The sequence below is a fragment of the Epinephelus fuscoguttatus genome, linkage group LG23 (genome assembly GCF_011397635.1).
Source record: "Epinephelus fuscoguttatus linkage group LG23, E.fuscoguttatus.final_Chr_v1".
In the NCBI taxonomy this organism is placed as follows: Eukaryota; Metazoa; Chordata; class Actinopteri; order Perciformes; family Serranidae; genus Epinephelus; species Epinephelus fuscoguttatus.
Genome location: NC_064774.1, coordinates 341462 through 356538, shown reverse-complemented (window position 1 = coordinate 356538; position 15077 = coordinate 341462). Strand labels below are relative to the sequence as shown.

At 41.2% G+C, this 15077-nt stretch overlaps 1 pseudogene; it reads right to left on the bottom strand.

Moving 5' to 3' along the window:
* Positions 1 to 12138, bottom strand: part of LOC125884152 (NACHT, LRR and PYD domains-containing protein 12-like) — an 88426-nt pseudogene extending 76288 nt beyond the window's left edge.
* Between the last annotated feature and the right edge of the window lie 2939 nt (positions 12139 to 15077).

Sequence of the window (15077 nt, the reverse complement as noted above, 5' to 3'; positions counted from 1 at the left end):
ATTTTGTTTCTGTGCACGACTTCCTGCCCCGCACGATCTGCTCTGTGCTAAATTGCTGCGTTGTGCTCCAGCGTCCGGCAAAAATAGATGTCCTGCATATCTGTTGCGGAGGGCTCCGGAGTGCCGCAGCTGAGACGGAGCCGGAACGCAGCACAGCCGCAGCCGGTGGAAACGCACACATTGACTAGAACTGAATCCTATCGGCTCCACTGCCATGCCAGAGCGGAGACGCAACCAACACGCATCTGGTGGAAATAGGCCGTAAATGTTGCACAGTACAATTAGATGAAAATACACATTTGTGTGTGGTGTGTATTTCAGATTTAGAGCTTGTATCATCTCCCTGAGAATATATAACAACAAAAAGTGATTCTCTGATTTCTACAGTAACACTATTACCTCAAATTAACCACAGCAATGTAATAAAAAATACTTATATGCATTCATGCTTGGGCACTGTTATTTACGTGACAACACCTGAACAGAACACACACACACATTGGCTGTTTGTTTCTACCTCTCTCCTCGCTGGAAGCGGACCTCCTGCCGCCAGCCTCTGCCTTGATTAAACGCTGAAAATAAAATATAAGAGGGAGACAGGTTTTCCTATTTTATCTTATTTTGTTATATTTTTCCCTCTCCTCTTGCTGGAAGCCGGCTCGGACCTCCCGCCACCCGCTCCCGTCTCAAACACGGAGGTCTCCCTCTCCGCTGAGCACCCACGGCGCACGCCTGGCCTGTTAAATAGCCTGTAACCATAACAACTGTGTGACACAAACTCAGTGCTTTAGTAATTTAATAATGTCGGGCTCGGTCAGGTTCGGGCAGAAATATGCTGCCTGTGCCACACTCTAATGGAAATGCACGTGACGTGTTTTTTTTTTACAATCTAGGAGCCGTTTGCAGGAACTGTTACTCCAAATGTGATGGAACCGGTTACGGAATCGGAACTTTGGACCCGGTTCCAAAAAAGAACCGGATCCGGATCCCAACCCTATAACTGGCTGAGAGAAAATATCTATAGCATAAAAGTGACTGTGCGAATAATTTCCACAGCTGTCACCACTACTATTCCTAATTCTATTTATGAATTTTGCTTTGCACATTTATTATACATATTATTGCAATAGATAGAAGAGGGACAGGGAGAAACCAGGCAGGTATCAGGACAGGGATCTGACAGCAGCACCAATTATCAGCCCAAGGCTTCACAGGTAAGGAGAAATTGTAACTGGCTAAGGAAATGTCTATAGGATAAGAATGACTCTCAGAATAATTTTCACAGCTATTTCAGAACTACTCTTATTTATACTCTAAAATGTTTTTGTCTGTATTGCAATAGGTAGCACAGGGAGAAGGCTTAAAAATATTTGATTAATTTTGCACATCTGTGTGGTCATATTTGACTAAAATGTAAAATACATCTTGATGTTGATATGTTTAGTGTTGTGTCACTTTCTGTCTTCATGCCATTAAACTAAATGATGTGGCTTATTACCCTGTTACCTTTTCACTTCCATTCCATTTTGTGAGCAAAAAGAAATGGAGGTGATGAATCATGATGGTGGTACACTGCCCACTCTTCACTTAACATGATGAGAAAAGCACAGTGACATGACAAATTGTATGTTTGTACATAGATAAACAAATGCACACAATGAACTGAAAAGTAATACAATTATAGAAAACTACTTGAACTAGAAAATGCAGGGAACTAAAGGGGGCTGGGACATAAGAGTTTTACTTTTATTTTAAAAGTTTATTTTTTTCATATTTCTTACTTACTTAATAGGACTTTTACTGTTCACTTTCCACATTTTGCTTTATTGCACAATCTTTATTGTTTCTACGCAAAATTTCTCAATTGATTTGATGGCCTGAACTGTACCTGTAATTAACTGAACTATTAATTACAGTAAAAGTAACTTTAAAAAGGTGTCTGTGAAACTTCTGTCTATGACAACTTTGTATTTAAAAAGCCTCTAGGCAGTAGTTTTATACATATTTTGAACTTCATATCGCTTTGAGGTGTAGGGCAGATATTCATTAATTCAAGCTTTAGTTTAACTCGAAATTACACTGAGGGACACCCCCCCCAGGACTCAAGCCAGTTGTGCCCCCACACCTCTGAAATCAAAGTTTCGTCCCTGCATAGGCACACACACAGACACAGACACACACACACACACACACACATATTTTTGAAGCCAAAATATAATCACCTTAGTAAAAAGCTTACCTTTGACTATAAACACTTTGGTCACATGACTTAAAGTCGCTACCACAATGAGGCTGTAAAGTCGTGTTCGGCACGATGATTTTCTGTAGTCTCATTTAGCCACTTGTTAGCAACAGAAGATACACTTTTAACTGACATATTTTATTCCAAAGAGCAAAACATGAAAGTATCTTTAACTTCTGTTGACCACAGACCTTATTTCAAACATCTAACCAAACACCCATTAAAAAACCACAGACTTCAAGACGAGGGAACCAGGAGTGCTAGGACTCACTCCTGGAGTACTCTATATTCAAATCAGTGGAGGTGTGGTTATCTCAAAAGCTCAGATTTTGTCTGAATTTGAGTTGCTAGGCACGTTTCCACTGAAGAAGTTCCTGGTACTATTTGGGGGCCAGGAACTACTACAGGAACGTCCTCTCGCTCAGCCCTCTCAACCGCCATGTCTCCACTGAGAGAGCGGAGTGGGAGGAAGGTTCCTGTAAAATTACCGGGCTCTGGATGTGACGTAATCATTGCGCGACCATTTTGACCGGGGCGACGAGTGGCGTAGGGATGCTGTTAGCCATTAGCGGTGTCTGTAATAACCGGTCACAGTCCGTGAAAAAATATTTTTTCCAGCGGATGTCTTAGTTACAACATGATTGAGCTAACTGAGTAGTTTCATGTCGATCCGACAACGGGAGGCTTTTAACAGATGACGTCCTGATGTTAGCTTTGCTGCTGCTGTTAGCTGTCCCTGTCAGCTGATGCTTTCTAGACATCGTGATTTCCCAAAACTGAATAAATACCACACATAGCAACACAAAACTGCTTTGCTAGCTCAATCATGTTGTAACTAAGATATCCGCTGGAATTTTTTTTTTTTTAACAGACCCTTTGAGTTATTACAGACACCGCTAACAGCTAACTGTTAGCCCAGCTAATCTACGATAACCATGTTATTAATTACAAATCGTTACATCCCGCCTTGAGTATATCCAATCAGCACCAAGCAATCCCCAAGCCCCAGCCAGGAGTTTCAGGGCCGTTCTGAGTACCTACTCCGAGACAGGGACTTGTTTAACCCCCGTAAAAGTTCCAGAACTCTGTCCTTCGGGGGTGGTTCCTGCGGTGGAGACACGCACCAACAGCCCCGGCCCCGTAAAATTACCCCGAAGTTCCTGCGGTGGAAACGGGCTTGCTATGGCTGCTGACTGAGGACCTGTCTCTGGATCTGACGTCTGCTCTCCTCCCAGTTAACTTAGTCTCTTAGCGGCGTGGAGTGAGGCAGAGGGACCACAGGGCGCTCTAGTTCGCTCATTCTTGTTTCATCAGTGGTCTGAACAGTATATCACCAAATCCAGTGCTCCATATAGCTAGACTCCAAGCTACTGGTCAAACTTTGGTCTGACTCTGAGTTGACCACGCCCCATTCATCTGAATATCAGAAATGGATATTAAGAGAGCTGGAAATAAATGTGGAATTATGAAACAAAAGTCCTGCCCAAAAATTAGAGGTCTTTGAAAAATGAAAATAAAAACAAAAAAAGAAACATAGTTTTGTCTTCAGGTCAGTTTACAGTAGAAACAGTCTCTTACTTTGTGGCTGAGGGTCCAGGTTCATTACTGAACAATGGAGGACTAAATTTGGACCGGTCACTCTTCATAGACAGACAGCTGGGTACTGGAGACTCTGCTCTCTGTCTGTGGAAACAACAAATGTTTGACACATATTATTAGTCCTTGTAAAGACCAGAGGTAACATCACAACAAGTCCTCCGACCCATACGAGAGAGTTACTGCCCAAAGTGAAGGAGTTCAAGTGTTTCTGGGTCTTGTTCACCAATGAGGTTAAAATGGAGCGTGAGATGGACAGACACTTTGGTGCTGCGTGCAGTGATGCAGGTGCAGTGCCAGACAGTTGTGATGAAAAGGGAGCTGAGCCTTAAGGCAAAGGGTTGACCTTTATCTGTACGGGGGGCATGAAAGTTAGGGCCTGTCCCAATACCCACACTTCCTCTAGAAATACCCACTTGCACTTGGTTGTGCGCGTTCACGTTTAGGCTAGTGGTGTCCCAAAACAGAACTGAGGTAGTGGAAGTGGTTTCCAACACTTAAAACCCACTCTTGATTCCAAGGGAGTCCCCCAACCCACACTTTCAACGAAGTGGAAGATGAAATTTCCCAGAACACCTTGCAAACTACAATTTGTTACTGTACGATCGGAATGTAGGCTATAAAAACAAAAGATGGTTGGACTAACGTAAACTCATCCGTTAAACACAGCATCAAAATATTTAAACAAATCAACTTATCCAAATAAAATCAATCAGAACTAGAGGATGTTGGGAATAGAATGATTTTATGTGTTTTACTATCAGTTGTGTTTCACTATATAAATTTTAGATATGTGAACAATGAGAATACTGAGATGATTTCAGCTGATCTGAATGTGTTTGCTTTGCAGAAGTGGAGAAGTACAGGAGAGGAAGAGGAGCACATACCGCAATGCTTAGATAATTAGTTTCATATATGGTAAAAAGAATAGAAAGTGATGTACAGATAGTAAGGTACAGCACGTGTAGGGAGTTGTGTTGTTCTCTTGTCTTTCAAAACAGGAACCACGCCCCCACCGCCAGCGGGAAGGAGTCAGATTAACACGAGGCAGGGGCGTGGTGTGGTGAAGGAGGAAGTGGAACTGCCAATGAGAAGAGGACAACGCCTTGCCTGCACAATGACACTCTGTTACGCTCAAATATACTGGGTCAGGGAAAGGACAGGAGGTCAGACTTCGTGGAACTGACACACCTTGTTGTTCGTCAGGACGGAAGTTGAGACCCAGAGCTCTGTAATTTTATTCCTTTACTGCTTAATAAACTACATTAACTGAGACCTAACATCTTCCCTATTGCTTCATTAAAGAACACGCAGGACTGAGCTCACACATAGCACACTGGAGAGTAGGATGAGCCCAAGTCCATCAAGGATGTCGTAGGCGCCTCCTGTTTTCAGCATTTCTTCTCCGTTGATTCATCAGACAGGAATAAACATAGCACACGCCACAACATAAGCGCTGGAGCCGGCATTTCAAACCTGAATGACAAACGGTATCTTGCGTCGCTACTACGCGTGACGTGCGCCTGCACGTCAGCCACGCCGATTTGCATGAAGTGGTGTCTCATTTCTTAGGGAAAGATTTCTACCCTAATATTTCTCTCTTCCCTCATCAAGGGTTATCTCGCAAACGAGGGCACTCAATACCAAGTGGAAGATTTAAGGGGTAGAAATGGGATTGGGCCTAAGCGTCACCCTTGTCCCTTTAACTTGTGTTGACCACAGACCTTATTTCAGACATCTAAACAAACACCCATTAAAAAACCACTGACTTCAAGACGAGGGAACCAGGAGTGCTAAAACTCTATATCTCTCACTCTATATTCAAATCAATGGGGGTGTGGTTATCTCAAAAGCTCAGATTTTGTCTGAATTTGAGTTGCTATGGCTGCTGACTGAGGATCCGTCTCTGGATCTGACATCTGCTCTCCTCCCAGTTAACTTAGTCTCTTAGCGGTGTGGAGTGAGGCAGAGGGACCACAGGGTGCTCTAGTTAGCTCATTCTTGTTTCATTAGTGGTCTGAACAGTATACCACCAAATTCAGTGCTCCATATAACTAGACTCCAAGCTACTGGTACCATGTTTTGTTTATTGTCTCCCATAAATAAATAGTCCTTGTTTAGTTCACATCAAGAACTTTAATTTGTGAACTGGGTAGATCATGCATCCTCATACATGTTGTTTTCCTGAATTAATAGTGCTCTTCCTCCTGCTACCATAACACTACTTTTTAGTCTAATAGGAACCACCCCTGACACCTAGTAGCTAGGAGGTGTAATAGCATTTAATCAACACACTGGTCAAACTTAACAGAAACTTTGGTCTGACTCTGAGTTGACCACCCCCATTCATTTGAATATCAGAAATGGATATTAAGAGAGCTGGAAATAAATGTGGAATTATGAAACAAAAGTCCTGGGGGGTATTCCATCAGCAGGCTAAAGGCAAATCCAGTCTTAAATGGCCAAGTCTGGCTAATGTGAGCCAGAGTTCTGTTCAATCAAAGTGGCTAAGATTAGCCTCACATCGGTAACCATGGAAACCATGGTTCTGGCTAAGCCTGATACATCAAGCTAAACTCAGGTTTCCATTCCATCAAACTGAGCCACAACTCCGTTCCATCAAGGTGGTTAACCTGAATCTCAGCCTAGTAACCATGGTAACTTATGCTGCCGGGCAATCCTGGTCTGTAGCAGGATAAAGGTGAGGATTAGCTCCATCTATGATCAAAAAATGTTCAATAGACAAGAACAGACACCTAAAAGACAGTTCTGCCAGAGCTTTTACACACTCACAACTGTCATGTAATGATAAAGTAATATGTAGATTATAAAATATATAACATAATTAATAAAAAAAACTATTAAAAAACAAATTAAAATTGAATAAAAAATAAGATAATTAAAAAAAACACTTACAACAGTAAAGCCATAATCAATTTAATAAAAACAAAACTATAATAAAATGAAACTGAGGCATTAAAAAAAGATTTACATGAATATGTGATTGCTCTCCGACCCCCACCCCACTGTGTTTCCAATTGGCTAGCAAATTCACAGCCAATTAAGGTCAACTGACAACGGCCAGAGAAGGAGAGGGACACACCCAGAGAGACACAGAGACAGAGCAACAGAGAGTAAATTAGGAAATAATGGCATGCCCCTTCATCGAGGATCCTGTTGATGAGGCGGCCCACATTGTACAGAGGGCCTTCCAACCACCACTAGACCCAAGGGTCTTCCAGGACAGGACCAGCCCACTGATACAGACGGACTCCTATCTGTGGGAGAGGTACCGGTTCAGCAGGCAGAGCATAGTGTGTCTATGCAGTTTGCTGGAACACACATTATAACGGTCACACGCTGCAGCCAGTCTCTGACCACTGTGCAGTCAGTCTGTACTGCACTGAGGTTCTTTGCTAGTTCTTTCCTGGATAGTGTTGGTGATGCTGAGAGGCTAAGTAAGGCAGCTGTTTGCAGAGAGGTAAAAAGGGTGTATTTTCTATTCATTTTGATTATTTCTAGCATCACCATACATCATGCATAGGGCTTGATTTGTTCACATTAACATATGGTTATCTTTTATACTTATGAATTAACCATGACACAAAACAACCACATTAAAAGGGACACACACCATTGTGGTCTGTCTGCTCCTCATCCTACAGCACATTCCATACATTTAAGGGGATTTTCCTTATTTTGATATAATCAGGGACAGAGCTCACAGTTGACTCCCAAATGATGAGAAATAGATAATTGATTCACTATCACCTGCATTCACTTCATAGTTTTCCTCATCTCCACTGAACTGATGGATTTGCTAAATGGAATTTTCTACAATCAATAGATAAATGTAACGTGATTATTTCCTATAAACTGATCATTTTGGAAATGTTATAATCTACAATCAATTATGTGATAAATGCCATGATTGACATAAAATAGTCTGATTAAATGCATCATCTGAAATGTACATAGGAATCAGTAGATAAATGTGATAAATAGTCTGTCACTAATATTAATTTACACATTTGGTGAATTTCATTAGGCAGACTTGAATTGATAGATTTAACAGGTGTTCTTATCTACATATATTTTGTCCCTTTGATGCAGGATTTATAGAACATTGTATTATGCTGAAATGCTGAATTTTCTTTGTCACTTGCGCATTAAGCCTGTCGGCAATATTCTGCCACGCCACCTGCCTTGCTTTATTAATCGCTGCAGTATTGCCTTTTTCTCTCATATAGTCCTCATACACTTCCATAAGGAGCGTTTGCTCCGCTGCAGAAAAAGTCTCCGCTCTCTCCTTTCCTTTGCTTTTTGACATTTTCGGCACTCGACTAGCGTGGGCTTTTTATTTTCCCTGGGCGCGTGCATGAGTTGAGGCTTGAATTATCGTCAGTTGGAGCCAGCTGATTTCACTTGATGGAACGGGTTGGCGTTTAGTCAAACTTCAAGATTACACCTTAGTCTGGATATTCTTAGCTACGTTGATGGAATACCCCCCTGCCCAAAAATTAGAGTTCTTTGAAAAATGAAAATAAAAACAAAAAAAGAAACATAGTTTTGTCTTCAGGTCAGTTTACAGTAGAAGCAGTCTCTTACTTTGTGTCTGAGGGTCCAGGTTCATTACTGAACAATGGAGGCTTAAATTTGGACCGGTCACTCTTCAAAGACAGACAGCTGGATACTGGAGACTCTGCTTTCTGTCTGTGGAAACAACAAATGTTTGACACATATTATTAGTCCTTGTAAAGACCACAGGTAACATCACAACAAGTTCTCCGACCCATACGAGAGAGTTACTGTCCAAAGTGAAGGAGTTCAAGTGTTTCTGGGTCTTGTTCACCAATGAGGGTAAAATGGACCTCAGGCACTTTGGTGCTGCGTGCAGTGATGCAGGTGCAGCGCCAGACAGTTGTGATGAAAAGGGAGCTGAGCCTTAAGGCAAAGGGTTGATGTTTATCTGTACGGGGGGCACGGAAGTTAGGGCCTGTCCAAATACCCACACTATAAATATAAATAAAAACAAACAAAAAGAAAAGCAGTTTTGTCTTCAGGTCAGTTTACAGTAGAAACAGTCTCTTACTTTGTGTCTGAGGGTCCAGGTTCATTACTGAAGTCTGGAGGTTTATCCATGGACCAGTCACTCTTCATAGACAGACAGCTGGACACTGGACACTCTGATCTGTCCCTGTCTGCCTCCAAATCAGCCATCTTCCCAAATCTGAGAGAACTGTAACACACATACACAGTGTATTTGAATTATTGAAGTATTTAACATCACACAGACTGGTGGTCATTCTTAACCCTGTAAGACCCAGATATAGAAAAAAATGAGCATATTTTTTTTCCCTCTCAGATACTGTTTTAGGAGGCCTCTGATGTAGAAATCAAAGAGTTTTCAAATTTTTTACATTTTAGTAAGTTTTTAGGGAAATGTTGTAAATTTGCAACGTTGGGCATAGTTGGGAGCAGAACTTCTGTGTTTGTACTCACTTTGCCTGAACAGATATACAGAACATTTAAGTATTCATTTGCAGGGTTGATTTCTTACTTAGCCCCATAACAGTATATATCATGAGTAATAATCACACAACAATCATAGTTTTATGAATAAGCATTTATAAATAAAAATATTGGAAAAAAAATATATTTACAAAACTTTTTCCTCCGTCACTTTCAATGTTGTTTACTACATTCAAACAATACTGTCTGGCTGGCCTATTATGCTCTGTACTTATCTTACTAAAAGGAACACATGCTTCCCCCCAGAGCACTTACAGGCTCACATTCAAGACCATTCGCACCTGTCCCTGAACAATGCAACAGGCATTGGATCGTTAAATTCATGGGCTAAAGAGATACTGTTGGTCCACTGATCCCAGTTAAGGTGATAAAACCTCTGGATGATGGCAAATACATTCAGTTTCTTATTTTCATTTTCAAGACCATATCACATTACATACAATAACAGAAGGATGGCACACGGCGTGGCCAAAGTACAACCAATGTTACTCAAACAGAGGAAGAACGTCCTATAGACAAAACACCCAGTTAACAGATGACTTTAGATGGACGGTTCAAATAATACTTTTGCTAATACCTTTCTCTGGAAGTCATTGAGCTTCATTCTGACATTCAAACTGAATATGAAACTCATGTCCCACACCATCATCATCGTCATCATCATCATCATCACAGAGGTTACAGATCCTCTGGTTTCTGTCCAGCCCGTCACATCTTCACTGACTTCAGGACTTCTGGTGTTATTTACTCTAAAGTTACAAACAGCCTTTTTTGTTTTCATGCCACAGATCCTTCTCCAGTTTAAACTCTTGTTTAAATATATATTATATACCACATGATGTCACACTGCTGAGCTCACTTTACCACTTTTGTATTAGTCTCTGTTCATCAGTTAGTTTGAACCAGCTGATGTTGTTACACTTTGGTGTAGTGATGGGCAAAGCAGTTCTTTAGATGTTACTGAATCACGAAAGGAACACATGCATCCCCCCAGAGCACTTACAGGTTCACATTCAAGACCATTCGCACCTGTCCCTGAACAGTGCAACAGGCATCCCCCCAACAAATCCAGAACATTCAGAACCTGTTTTTCTATCTCCTAATGCTACAAACTGCTGCTTGGGCAACACTGAGAAAAACAGCTCAGGATCATTTAGAAGTTAAAAGACAAACAAAAAACTACAAAGATACAGGGAGTTTCAAATACTGCTATAGATGTTGGAGTTTCAAATACCCCATACAATTTATTCATGTGTTTAATTATGGTCTAAGCTAAACTAAGTAAAAATTTAACAGAAAAGCACATTTAGAGCTTCGTTACAATGAATCATCTAATACTTTAAATTTCTTCTACATTTTTTTTTTTCAATTTGTGACCATGTGAGAAGTGCAGTGACCTTATGTAATGTGTAAGGAGGAGCACAGGCTATTTTGACTACCACACTGACCCATTGTAGAATTACAACATAGACATAACAAGCTGTAAATCAAATTTGATGAATGTTTTCCAAAATAACTAAATATGTACACGTTCTAGACATTGTAATAAACACACACAAAAAAAAAATTAAGGAATTTTACTTACTTTAATCCTGACAAATCCAGTCATGCAAAAAAAGGAGATGAGCTCAACAGGAAGTTTGCAGGTAGAGTGAGTTCATGGCCAGATGACCAGACCTATAAACACTTCTTCTATCCAATAGCATTGTGAGGACAAACGATAGGACCCATTAACTATGTAAATTTGGTCTTGAGGGAAAAAAACATTTGCAGGCCTTTTTTTAGAATTGTTAAAAGTGATGTTGTAAATTTGCAACAGTGGGTTTTACAGGGTTAAACTAACATGTGTACAGATGTGAAGCCCTGACTGTATCTGACTGATCTTTAATGAAAGCTGTTGTCTTGTATCAAACATGAAGCTTATAGTCAGACACAGTTTATTCAGCCTGTGTAGTTGAGGGACAGGTCAAACTGATATGATGCTGATTTACAGGAGAATTCATGTCAAATGGAGGTTGAACCATGAACATAAACTACAGATCGCCTGTAAAGCATTTTACTAAATCAATCTATCAGAATTAAAACAACTGGAGACTGAGAACAAACTGATATATGAGTCTGATTATATTTGAATAAATCACCATCATATCTGACAGGATGTGAGTGTTCCTGTGACTTCCTGTACAGACTGAAGGCTGCTGGGAACTCTCCAGGCAAGGCTCACTTCATCTCCAACGAGCCTAAAGTTTAGGGAGTGTCCGTGCACTGATCTGATCTGAGGGCGGAAACCAAAACTCAGTGTAACAAAGAGCAGGAGAGCTGACTGTACACTCAACATCTTCCTATCCAACAAAACTGCGCCACAATCCCTCGGCAGAGTCCCCCTTTTCTCTCTGTGTGTCTATAAAGTGCCGCTGCTCACTAGAGCTTTTCACTGTGACGCACATTCAAAGAGTTGACACAAGAGCGCGCCTGAAGCACCGGAGCGCGCAGATCCGTAGCTGCGCGCAGGCCTCGTGTTCAACAGGAAAAGCCTGGTTGTAAAAACAGCGTCAGATGATGGTGGTGGTAAAAGCAAGTGTGATGATGAAGCTGTGAAGATGTGGCACTGACCCAACCGACCCTACTCTCCCCTAGAACACACTAAACAATGAATAAACATCAACACTCACCGTGTCTCACACGACCTGTCTTCCTCTCACTGCTCTGTGCACTTTAAAATGGAGTCTGAACACACCACTGACTTTACACTTTCACTTTCGCTGTTCCTCTCTGTTGGCACCTCCCCCCCTTTGACTCATGGGAAATTATTTATTGACAGTAACACAGAGACTTGAGACTCTGCTGAGAGTCGAGCTTTGGGACTCCTCAACAGTCTCTGTTATTAGGATGATTATTATTTTGCATCCTAAATCAACACCTACTTCAAATATTTCTGAGAGCGTATGGAGAGAGAGGCATGGAAGAAAGAAAAGATATGGCTGAGTGTTGATGAATGGATCAACTTGGTATATAATATTTGTCATGGACAGATTCTGAGAACTGGACGAAATGGTGAGTGTAGACCTGATGTTGTCCCTGAATGTATGCCTTCATTCAACATCTTTGTAAGCTCAAAGACTACTCCTGATTCCATTTCATACATCTTGGTCACTGTGAAACCGTGTGCACGTTCACAGGCCTCACTTTCTGGATGTGGACACTAGTGATGACCAGATGAAACCTCAGGAGCTATTTGTCTTTATTGTCTGAGCCCACTAGATGGCGCTCTTGGATTACAGAAAAAGGCTCAAGGAAATGCAGTTCACTGCTTTCAACCCTTTGTTGAATGAAGAGCTCCATCTAGTGGGGTCAGGAAGTAAAGAAAATGGATCACTAGGCTTCATTTAAACATCATTCTGTAAATCAGTCTCCTCGACTCATTAGACCTGTCGACATGAAGAACAGCAAGAGGAAGTGCTGTGTCACCAAGTGTGTCACATCAGCATCGGAGGTTCTCCAACAGAGCAGCTGTCGTCACACACAGCTGTGGATATTCATGGTGTCTGCACCACTAAGGGCTGATTTCTAGTTGTGTGTAGGCTTCATGCAGAGGCCATGTACAAAACACTAAGGGCGGAGGGTTCCTGAGAAGTGCTGTAAAGTTTGACCTATAACACATTAAACATGACTTAATGGTGCCAATATCAAACACAAGTTCACAGGTCGGGCTTCATTATAACTCATCATTTACGCTGCATCTCAGGCTCAACATACTCAGAGTTATCACTAATCCTGCTTTCTGAAATAGGGCCCTGGTCACATTGGTAAATGAACCTGATAACGTGCACATATCAACATGTATACACGAATATATGGAGGTGAGCAAGGACGCCTGAGCAAATCTTTCTTTTAAAAAGAAAAGTACTCAGGAGACAATTTACAGAAAACAAATGTCAGACATTTTCAAAGAATGTTAAGTATATACAGAATCACAGGAAGACACTGAGAGGGAAATCATCATGCAGTCCTTTCGGAGGCAATGTTTCAAGAGTGTCTTACAAATACTATGATGAAAACTCTGTCTGTGTGTCTGTTCCACGTTTTTCTCCTCACTGACTTGGTCAATCCATGTGAAATTTGGCACAGTGGTAGAGGGTCATGGGAGGATGCCAATGAAGCAATATTACATCAATTGGCCAAAGGGGGGCGCTATAGCAACTGATTGAAATGTCAAACTTTGAATGGGCATATCTCATGCCCCGTATGTCGTAGAGACATGAAACTTTGCACAGAGATGCCTCTCCTCATGAGGAACACATTTGCCTCAAGAACCCATAACTTCCACTTATATAGATTTTCCACCATTTTGAATTTTTTGAAAAACACTTCAAATGGATCTCTTCCTAGGAAGTTTGAGCGATCTGCATGAAACTGGGTGAACATAATCTAGGGACCAATATCTAAAGTTCCCTCTTGGCAAAAGTTGGAAAACTTCCTAAAACTGAGCTTCTATAAGGCAATGAATATTGCGGAGGGCGTGGCTCATCACATAAAGGTGTAGAACATCTCAAGGGTTTCACCCATCACCACGCAACTTTGTAGGCATATGACCACACATAATCTGAGGGGACCCCTCCATTATTGACCCCATCAAACAAAATGGGGGCGCTAGAGAGCTCATTTCTTATCTAGGCCTAACCGCCATATGGATTTTTACTAAACTTGGTAGATATGTAGAACAGGACGCCTCAAGGTGACTGGAGAAATTTAACTCTAATTGGCAACTGGGTGGCGCTATAACAACAGAAAAATGCTTCAAAATGGCTAAAATGTGACCGATCGCTGTGGCTCCCCCTGTGGCTGTATGACTAAGTCATGGTATGGTATGCTGTGCACTCAATGGGTATGGACTAGTAAATCCAATTTTTATTGATTGTATTTAACCTTTATTTAACCAGTAAGGGTCCCATTGAGTTCTTCCAGAGAGTCCTGGCCAAGACTGGTAGCAAAAGTTACAAGTACACAAAAGACAATGGACACATACTAAAACCACTAGAACACAAAGTCAATGAGAACACATTACACTCAGTAAGGCACAAGGTAAAACAGACATACTATTGAAAGGCACCATGTGAGAAGCAGTGACACTGTTCAGTAATGGTTGATTTTAAAAGGTTTTTAAATATGTTGAAAAGTGGAAGTGATTCCAGATTTAAGGTGTTTTGGAGTTCATTCCAGGCGTATGGTGCATATGAAGAGAAAGCTGTTTTACCAAGTTCTGCTCTTGTTGAAGGAGTGGTTAATAGTATTTTGTCTGATGAACGTGTGCTGTGAACGCTAGTATGATATGTAAGCAGATTTAAAATGTAGAGAGGTAATAAGGTAATAAGCCTCTTGCTGTTGAGGTAGTTTGTCATGGTCAAAAAACCCAGAGTTAACCCTGAAGTTACCTTGCCAACTCCAAATCCTGCTTCGCAGTCTGTCGTCACTGTACATGTGTTCAATAGTTGTGACTATTTCCCTCCACTAGATGTCACCATATCATCATCTACATTTGTATGTTTTCTGTAGACTCACTGTAAATAATTCACTGACTCAGATCCTGTCCTGAAGCAAACCACACTGTATTTCTCTGTGTTTCTCTGTCTGATGTTTCTGGATTCATATTCCTGCTGCATTAATGCCTGTGATGCATTTTAACTCCTTTCTTTACTGTTGGGGAGTT